The sequence below is a fragment of the Crocodylus siamensis genome, chromosome 6 (genome assembly GCF_052110815.1).
Source record: "Crocodylus siamensis isolate JL-2025a chromosome 6, ASM5211081v1, whole genome shotgun sequence".
Lineage (NCBI taxonomy): Eukaryota > Metazoa > Chordata > Crocodylia > Crocodylidae > Crocodylus > Crocodylus siamensis.
This window is the reverse complement of record NC_143400.1, coordinates 52,736,654-52,746,887: the sequence shown is the minus strand read 5'-3', so window position 1 is coordinate 52,746,887 and position 10,234 is coordinate 52,736,654.

Below are 10,234 nucleotides of genomic sequence, written 5' to 3'. Positions count from 1 at the left end.
GCACAGCCGTCTTCCTGGGTGATGTGGGGGAGTGTCGGCGATCCCTCTCCAAGCTCTTGAGGTGACAGCCGTAGTCACCCATGTTTCATATCCATACAGGAGAGTGAGGATGATGACTGCACTGCAGACCTTGGTGTTTTACCAGAACTGGTGATGAATAAAGACATGCCAGAGTAGATCCTGTGCTGATCTCCTCATCCATACTCTCTCTGGGAGGTATCAGGGGAAGGGATCCACTGCCTCCAGGGTTTTAGCATTGCAGGCAGCAAGCAGAATGCCCCGTCCCTCTAATGGGAGATGTTCCAGTGGACACCATGGCCTCACACCCTCCATGTGTATAGTCACTGAGAAGGGAGGCAGCAGGTTTAGTGTAAAAAGCATCTCAAGCCTAATCGGCTTTGGCTTGCAGCTGTTATTCCCCTGCAGTGGCCATCTCCACCCCCTGTGCGGGGTGCAGGCAGCATTGTTCTTGCTGTGGTCAGAGCAGTCAGGGATGAATCCCATCAGGTGCCGTCCACTTAGAAAGAGATGGTCCTTGCTCTGCAGAGCTGATCATTTAAAGAGGCAGGCTAGGCAGGCTCTTAGAGGAGAAACAGAGGCATGAAGACAGGCTGCGACTTGCTGAAAGTTTTGTGGCAGGTGAGCAGAAGATCAGGACAGAGGAGTTTTGGGCCTGCAAATCAGTGCTGCTTATCTGGAAATGCACATTCCCTTCCCCACTTAATTCATAAACTTCTTGGAGTAGCCATGAGGAGACAACAAGGAGTCATGTTCACCCAGCATGAGTTACAACACAACCCATCAACCCAATCAGCTGTGTCCCAGAAATGTCAACCCAGGTGGGAGAATGTATGGGGACACGAGGATTGTATAAAGAGCGGGGTTTGGAGCGGAAAGTGTTTGGTAATCTTTATCACAGCAGTCCCCGCTGGCACCCTGGTGCTGCTATGATTTTGTGACAGGCGCCATTTTCTTCCTAAGTAAGGTCTCAGATAAGAAAATGAGCTCTTGTCTCTTCAAAAACTCACAATGAAATCATGAGGATTGGCAACACTGGGATACCAACCCAGAAGGTAATTCACTGGGATGCGCGTTGAAAAGCAGGGGTTGCCCTTGACATACAAGAACCATCTCGGCCCACATAACTCATGAGACTTGCTTAAAAACTGTAAGTTTAAAAATGTGATAGTAATATGTCTGGGGATCTTTTTTATTTGTCTCTTGGTTTCTGAGCTTCTAAGTTGTATGCTGCCCAAACTTCAATCTTCACCAACAAAGCAGGAAACTCCCTATTTTTTAATGGAAAAACTGAGATTTTCACTTAATAACGTGACTCCAGGAGCTGGGGCTTTGAGAAACTTCGAACTCTGATGAGACTTGAATTACTAAATTTATGACAGCTGGCAGCAAGGGAAAGCTACACACTCAAGTCACTTGTGCTCATGGTTTTTCTGTGGTAGGAGCTTGTTGTGTGTCCAGAACGCATGTCCAAAACACACACTGCTGTCAGATGTGTGCATGAGTCAATGGGCTGACCGCTGGACTGGTGTCTGTCGATGAAAACTGCAGGCTGGTGGATGGGGCGCTGAGTCCGTATTTGTGAACGGAGATTAAGACCAAGGCAGGAGTAGGTGCACTCGCATTGTTCACATGGAGCTTTGTATTGGAGGTCTGAGGAGTGGTGGGAGGCAGCCGCGCTGAACCTGGGGCCAGAGGTATTGTGTGGGTTGTGAGTGAGGAGATAGCAGGGAGCTTGCAGCTGGCGGTGGCGTGCCTGCTGTGTGTGAGGAGGTGGCAGGGAGCTTGCGGCTGCCTGGGGGGTGTTTGCCGAGGGGGTGTTAAGACTCTGCCTGCCAGCTGTCCAGGAGAATAAATCTCCTTGTTTAATCAGAGCTTTGAGAGACACACCATTGTCTTTAATACCAAACAAGCCTGATAAAAACCTGCCTTCGCCATCTGCTCTTCCTTCACGCTCCCTTCCAATGCTACTCTTGGCTTCCCCTTCCCTCCCTGCCCCCATCTGAAAGGTGATGGCCAGTTATAAGGCACAGAAACAGAAACTCTCCTTGCTTTCCTGACCATTCCTTGGCCATTTGGGACTCTTTCCCCCTTTTCTTTCATTAGTGCTATTGTCCGCTCCGCTGGACGGGGGGATACCTTTTGTGACGGGTTATCACACTGAGCTCGTGGGGAGAGACAAGAAGGATAGAGGGAGGGCGGCAGATATGGCAGGCCAGACAGGAAGACACGCTGAAGGAGACAGGTTTTTCTCTTTCCGTTCGCTTTGCATCTGTAATTCCACGGCACATTAAAGGGAGCAGCAGGTAGACTCCTTCATGAATGGAGAGAGGACTATAAGCAAGGGAGTGGGTCATGCACATACAGAAATCCATCACCCTGCCATGCAGGCCCTTGAATGTGAGTGAAAGGCCCCGTGGCATTGAAACCATGTCAGAAGACAGGTGTTCAGCATGGCTGACTCAGGCGCTGCGCATGTGTTTTTGCATTATGGACTGGCATTTAAAAACTCCTGACTGTGGAACAGCTTCCAAAGGGCACAGCATGCCAGCCAAGCTGTGCTCATGGCCCTTGGCGTGGTGCTATCCCCATGGCTGACGTGCTGGCCTAGCTGGGGCCTACCAGACCACTTCCTTCCGGACCTGCCCCTGTGCAGACAAGCCTGCTTTCCTCCAGCTAGAGGAGGAAATCAGTAGAGGGGACGAGGGTGGGGAAATAGAGCTTGATTTGCAGAGCCAGGATGGATGTAAATCAGGATGGATTTCCCCTGGTCCAGGATCTGGCCTCATCAGACCCTAACCATCCTAGATGAGATACGTTCAGACTTGCTGATTCCTCTTCCCAGCTGACGTTGCACTGGCTGGGGCCAGGTGCTGATCTAAGCCACTTTAGGAACAATTTCCTCCCCCGGGTCCTTCCTTGGAACAATAACAGCTGGGAAGCAAGGTAGAGCTGGACCACAATGTGGTCCACGGACAAAGGCTGGGATAGTAGGGGGAAGGAGCCTGTGTCTGACCTGTACTCAGCAGAGTGGGTTTCCATTTCCCTCCATCTGTTTGGCCTCCGGCTACAAGCCATCACGGGCAATACTGCAGCAGCTGCAGGTGCGCTGAGCACAATGTGCAGTACTGGCTGTATAGAAAGCTGCATGCTCTCTTCATGCAGCCCAGCCTCCGCACAATAACGTCTCAGCCTGGTAATTGGACCCTTTCTCCTTTTAGCTTCCCATTGTTCCCTATGGAAACGAGACAGCTCAACAGATGTAATCGTGTCAGGGAATCAACTGCCAGGCAATAATGGAAGGGGTTTGGAATACACTGACGCCATTAGCCAGGGGAGCGATCCTATCTGGCATGATCTTATCAGGGGTTTCACTGCCTGCTTTTCTCAACATGGGGCTGGTAGAAATTCACTTCTGTGAGGGGAAGCTGAGAGAGAGAGAAATCCACTAGGCAGAAGGTAGCTATCCCTGTCACCTCATGAAATCATCCGCACTCATGCACAGAGGGTATAAAACGCTGCCATTGTGAGCCGGTAGCACGCCAAGGCACTTGGCACTAGTGGAGATGATTATGCAAGAGCAAGAGCTGCAGTGAATGAAATGCAGGCAGCTCTTTAAAAATGCAGTATGCGGGGGAAAGGGTCTCTTCAAATGAGCAGCACTGGGTGCATGTCAATGCATGCTTGGGGGCTGCAGTGGATTTAAAGGGACTTCACATTCTCAGCTGAAATAGCAACGAATAAGGGACCTAATGAAATAGGAAGCAGTTTGTTCAGATTTTCAGAAGCGCTCAGCTTCCAATTAGGCACCCAAATAAGCGGCCAGATTTTCAGCAGAGCTCCAGATGCTCAATGCATGATGGGGGCTGAGCCCTTTTGCCAATCTGGCCCTAAGTGACTTATAAGCAGTAAGTAACTTTATTATTTATTACTGCGGCAGTGCTCAGACTGTAATTCTCAGATTGCTGACAGTCTGCTGCCAACTTCTAGGTCTACGTGACAGTCCTTATCGCCTTGCTGCAGCATCTGTCAGTCAGTGTATGAGCGGTGATGCTTGGAGTTGTCTGCAGTTCAGTCCCCAACCTCTTTCAGATTTCCAGAGGCTATGTGCATTTTTATTCACCAACCTAACCTAAAAGGCAATGATATCAAGTTCCTTGCTGCAACATGAATGGCATCTTCATACCTTTGTCTGTCAGATGCTTCAGCACAATCAGTTCTGAGTGGCACCTGGGGGTAGTGAACACTTAGGAAGATGAAACCAGAAAGCAAAGTGATCTGGAGTTCTTAAGCAAGAGGAACTGAGAGCAGTGAATATTTGGCACTAAGAATAAAGGTATGTTTCTTCTTGTTGAAATTAGCAGCTCAGATACAAGTTAGTCATTAACATTTCTATAGATGAATTCATCCAGAGATCTCAACACACTTTACAAAGATGGGCGAGTATCAACAGAGGGACAAAGTGAGGCACTGGGTGATGAAATGACTGTCTGAACATGATGCAGCATAGCCAACAATAGAAAGCAGAAGGTATGACTCCTATTTCAATGTCTTGTTCACTGGGCAGCCTGGAAGCTCTCAAGGATGCAGTCAAAAGAGGAACAGCCAAAAACCCAAATCTTGTAACATTAAATTGAATTTTGTTTCATGTTGGCTCTGCTGTCTTGTGCCCGACCTATTCATGCAGTCAAACCTAGTATTTAATTAGGAATGTAGGAAAGTGGAGCTGGACATTTAGAAGAGGAGGTGGCTAACTGGAGACCGCCTGGCAAATTAGGCCAATCTATGGAGAGGTTTAAGGAGCCTGAAACTAATAGATGCAGGACTGGTCACCTGACCCAGTCAGATGGACAGATGAGTCTAGGAAGACATCACTAAAGGTTCAGGTTACCCCTATGACAAACTGATGGTGGCCTCCATAATACACACTGCAGGTTTCAGTAGGATGCAGTGCCATCTCAAGGCAAGGTCCTGAGAGACCTTAACCCTGGGCCCCCAGTTTGGAAGGACCCCAAGACTCACCTGTCAGTGCTGAAGGGTGACATGTGTATTCTGTGCCCCCACACAGGATGCAAACACTCAGGGGTACAAAATGAAGAGAAAAACAAGATATGAGCACACAGATGCACTAAAATCCAAATGCACCTGCACATATATTCAAGCACAATCCCTGCAATAGCTGTCATGTGCTTATATGTGTAGGTGCCCCAGTCAGCACTATGTCCAGGTTCTCCAACAGCCTTAAGACGGCCCTTCTAGCTTCCAAGAGTAGGCAGAGATGCCAGGGCCAGCTGCACATGTTGCCATGCAGCTTACTGGCTCCCACCATGCAAGGCCAAATCATGTCAGATATTGCTCCCTCCCATAAGTTTCTGCTTCAATGTGGCCTGCACATTCTCTGTTATCGCTGTGTGCTCTGGGAGATCATGAAGGAGGCATCCAAACAAATCCAGAGAGGTGGTGTAAGCAGGGAGGCCATAACCGTTCCTGCTTTGGGATATATCTGTGAAGTGTGAACGGACCATCCTCTCTGCCACTCTGCAGAGCTCTCCTGGGTCAATGGGTTTCCAAGGCAGACCTCTGATGGTGTGCCCCAAATGCTGAGCAAATGACAAAACTAAGGAGTGTCTGAAATGCCAGCCCTGCTCTTTTGAGCCTCCTTAGACCATCTCCAAGGCACCATCTACTGTGGCCCCTGGAGGGGAGGATGGACCCAGTGGCACAGTGGGCACTGGGCCCTGATGCGAGGCACATACAGTGTTGACTCCAAAGAGAGGAAACATGGTGTCTATCGTGCCTGAGGAGAGGCTGCTCCTCCTTTCGCGTAAAAACTGGTAGGGAACAGGGAAGAGGTTATGGCTTTGCCAGGTGTGCAGTTCAGAGGGGTCTCTGCTTGACTTCATTCCCCTAAAATTTCCACCGTTGATCTCAACGGTAGGAGCACTAGTGTAGACAGCCTTGTGACAGATCCTGGGGTTTTAGTGCTGGGGTCACCTAAGCTGACGCAGAGCCAGACCCAGTGCTTAAAATGCCTGAAGTTGCCTATTCTCATCTGTGCACATCAGAGTTGCAGTGCTGTGGCAACATGAAGTGGCATGGTCCCATGGCTTCCTCAGGTGCTGGCCTGGGGTTTGGGATACTTGTGCTCTGTTCCCAGCTCTGCCACAGAGGTGCTGTGCGACCTTGGGCATGCTACTGCCCCTCTCTTTTCTGTCCCCCTCCCTGTCTGCTCCACAGAGCTGGCAGCAAGAGCTGGTTCTTACCATGTGTTTGCACAGGACGGGGGCAACAGGCCCTGGTCTTGACCTCTGGGCCTTACTGTCATATAGAGAATAATAATTTGAGAGGAATAATGCTGCATGCACAAGGCTGGAGAGGGGAGGCAAAGCTCTTTGTCTGCCTGAGTCCCCCACACCCCCCCTTTGTGGTGTTTACATTGACATGGCAATGTCTGGAATGCAGCTATTTCCTCTGCCCTTCCCCACACAATACAAAGGGGGACAAGAGGCAGCAATTTGCTCACCTCAGGTCAAAGATTAACTCCCTCCTTCCCTCCCTGAAGCAGTCCCCACTGCATATTCCACCCCTTCGGCCCCTATTATCCCAGCAGGGGGGTGGAGAAAGCCATTCCTTCTCCTCAGGAGCCCCGAGTTCCCTTTGGAGTGGAAAGGGGCTCTAACACCCCTCTCCACCCGGTTCCTCTGCCCTACCTCCGCTGGGCACCTCAGCCCTCTGGATTTTGACCGCCTTGCTCATGGCAAGTGGCATCTGACACCTCTCCATTGATAATAGGGGGGCTGAAGGTGAAGCCAGATTCTGTTTGGCTGGAGGAAATGCATCCTCACATCACTGCTGGGGCCTGAGCACTTTCCTGGCTAGAAAGGCACCAACCTGTGATCACTATAATTATTTGCGTGCACTGCGGTACAGGGGAGTGTTCTAATCCTGAGCCAGGTACTGCACAAATACAGAAGAAAACAGAAAGATGGGCTGTGCTGTTAGTTAGAGCCTGCAATCTAGCAGGCTAGCATTTGGCCAGTACAGAAAGGGCTGTTAGGAGCCATGTTAAAAACAGCGCAGGGGTAGGCAGGGCCTGACATTAGCTGCCATTGAAATTCATGAGCTACGTGATCATTTTTGGAAGAAATGAGCTGAGAGGAAAGGGTAAATGATGGGGATTAGCCAAGACAGGAGGATGATGATGGTGGTGATGATATCAATTAGCGTAACACCTAAGATGCCCAGTCATGGATGATGTCTGGGGAGATTTAACCGCAGGCATAGCGGTATCCAGGCAAATATGTGATGATCCAAAGACACACTGAACAAAACATTGCCTAATGGAAGAGAAATGTAGTTCTAATTTCAGTATTTCTCAGGTCAGTTGGAAGCAAGTCCAGAGAAAGAACCAGCCAGAACCATAGCCTGAATCTCCAGCTTGGATTAAAATCAGACCCTCTTTCCAAATTAAGTCACTTGCCTTTCTCTCTGCACCTTGTGCTTAAATCCATCCCAAGGATTCTCACCTATTTCCTCAGTCTCTGGATTTGTTACTATAGAGGTAGTCTGCTCTAGGATTTGCAGGTATGCTGGCAAACAACCCCCAGGAACATATACTAAAAAAAGAGCTTTTTTGCTTAAACCAGATCCTGGAACAGTACAAGGTTTTCTGGGAAGAAAAACATTCCAGTGTAACTACATTTCCATTTTTTTCCCTCCAGCACAGCTGTGTCAGTTAGGGATATAACAAAAGGGCCCCTACAGAGCTCTTGAAAAAATGTTTCAGTACAGACCAAGCCTATTTTAGATTAAAAACAAATAAATGGGGGCATGATAAAGTTATACAAAGTACCAAGTGCTTGTTAGTACTGTGATTGCAGCAACGGTGGCTAACAGGGTGCCCCATTCCCCCCTTTTTCATGACACAAGAAAGAAGGGACATTTGATGAGAATGAAAGGCAACACATTACAAATAGAGATTCATTCCTTAAGCCTGTAATTAGCAGGTGGGACTTGCTGCCACAAGAAATTAACTTGCTGCCATTAAGAAATCAAGAAATTAACTTGTAGCACTCACTGCCCCAAGATGTGGCAGGGGCTGATGATTTAAGCAGGTTCAAAGGAAAATTGGACAAATTCACATGGGATCTGTCTATCCGTGGGTGTGTGGATTATGCAACATAGATGATGCCGACATCCATAGATACCTTTTATCACGCAAGCATATATAAAACCCTCCTGCTTCATGCCAGGTCATTCCAGTTACTCCGGAGTTGTTCTTTAGGGGTTGCTGACACCTTCCCATGAAACATCCAGGTCTGGCCACTGTCAAAACAGGAATACTGAACTCATTTTGGCAGTGGTCAGCTCACTATGGTTCTCATTATTCAGGCCTAGATTTTCAAAGGTGTTTAGGCATCTAACTCCATATGGTTTCATTACAAGCTAAGTACCAAGGCATTTCTAAGGATGTGAGATTCTGCTCCTAAAATAGGCTGCTGAATTGTGCAGCAAGGGAAAGTGTGGCTTTTAGCCAAATTGTGGCTTTCTTCGTGGTTGGTTTCAGCTCTTTTGGGTCATTCAGTCAGATTGGCTCTGGCACGCATCATAATCCCATTTGTACCCCTTGGGAGAGATGGCAGCTTTACTCATGCTCAGCAGATCTTTGTGAAGCACAGATGTATGTGCACAAAGCTTTGTGTCCTACTGAACATGTGCTGGCAGCCCCTATCTTTAAGAGAGACTCTAAACTCTGGCACTCACGTTTCAGTCCCAGCTTTTGGAGTATGAGTCACTTTGAAAATTCAGCCCATAAATTGGTGGATAACAGATGCCAACATTGTTCCACCACACAATCAGCTTCTGCTTCCTTAGAAAGCTGTTGCTTTATTTCTGTGATCCTTCCTCCTTTCCAGTGTGAAATAATGACCATTACTGACCAACCTCTCCAACAAGGCGGGAGAATCAGGATGACTTGTTCTGCTCTTCCTTGCTGGGCTACAGTGGGTTCCCCTGGAACTGGATTAATTTATTAAGGAAGCATGTTTGCAGAGAAAAATAGCAGATTTTTGAAGAGGAGCATTCAATTAGTACAAATTTTCTTTGAGAAGCTGAAAAACAGTTTAGGGTTTGATGGAAGCCCTGAACAGAAGTGATACTAGTAGTCAGAACTGAACCCAAGAGAGATGCAGTGCAAAGGATTTGCTTCTTATAGCATTTGCTTTGCTGTGTGATTTAAGATCACTGGTATTGTCAAACCCAGGATGTAAAAACCAAGAGTAAGGTCCCTGAAAATTATGAGAATGGTGTAAATCATGAGAGCATTAACAATAGTGTGTGTGTGTGTGCGTGCACATGCACATGTGGCACTTAAGAGTTATATGCCCTGGGGTTTCACGTTTTCAAGCTTTTCCCTGCAAATAGAAAAGCTTTTTTTTTCTGCTTTTTTAAAAGCAAAGGCTGAGATTCCCACATAATCACAGGAGTCCAGAAGCAGGAGCCTTGAAAAAAAACACCAAGGGCTAGATCCTATTCCATTTATTAGATGCGGAAGTGTAATCCTATTCCCCCTGGTCAAGCCCATGAAAATTCACTAATGCAGCCACCTCTGTAACATGCCCTCCTCTTAGTCTTAAAACAAAGTCACAAAAAAGCAGTGAGGGAGAGAACTCACCCACCATTTTTTAAGCGTGGGAAGAACAGAAAGTCACTCAGGTGTTCAAAACATGGAACAGGATCTGGCCTCACATAGCATGAGACTCACAACTACCTTGTCAGAGTTGACTGCCCTGAGTCACTATATGCTCTGCGCTCCAGTCTGGCAGAGCCTGATGCCAGCTGCGCTGAGGATACGGAGTTCAGGCCTAGAACAATCCGGCCTCCTTTGCCCCCCAAGTGAGAGGACATGAAGACTTGTTGTGCATGTCTTCACTGTCTCCATGTCATGCGCAGCTGTGCCATCCTGAAGAATGTGCCACCCCTGCTCTGTGCACACCAGCCCCTGGAAATGTGGCAATGCAGCTGCTTTAGAGCGCTGAGTGTGTGCCAATAGATATGGTTTCAACAGGGACCCTGGCAGTGGTGCTGGACATGTGCACTATGGTGGCAACATTGCTTCATCGTGGGGAGTTGGCAGGGGTGGAGTGAGGGTGAGTAGATGGGCTGTGGTGCAGAGGCGGTGCAGGCATGCCCATAAAAAAACAGTATTTTCATCTCC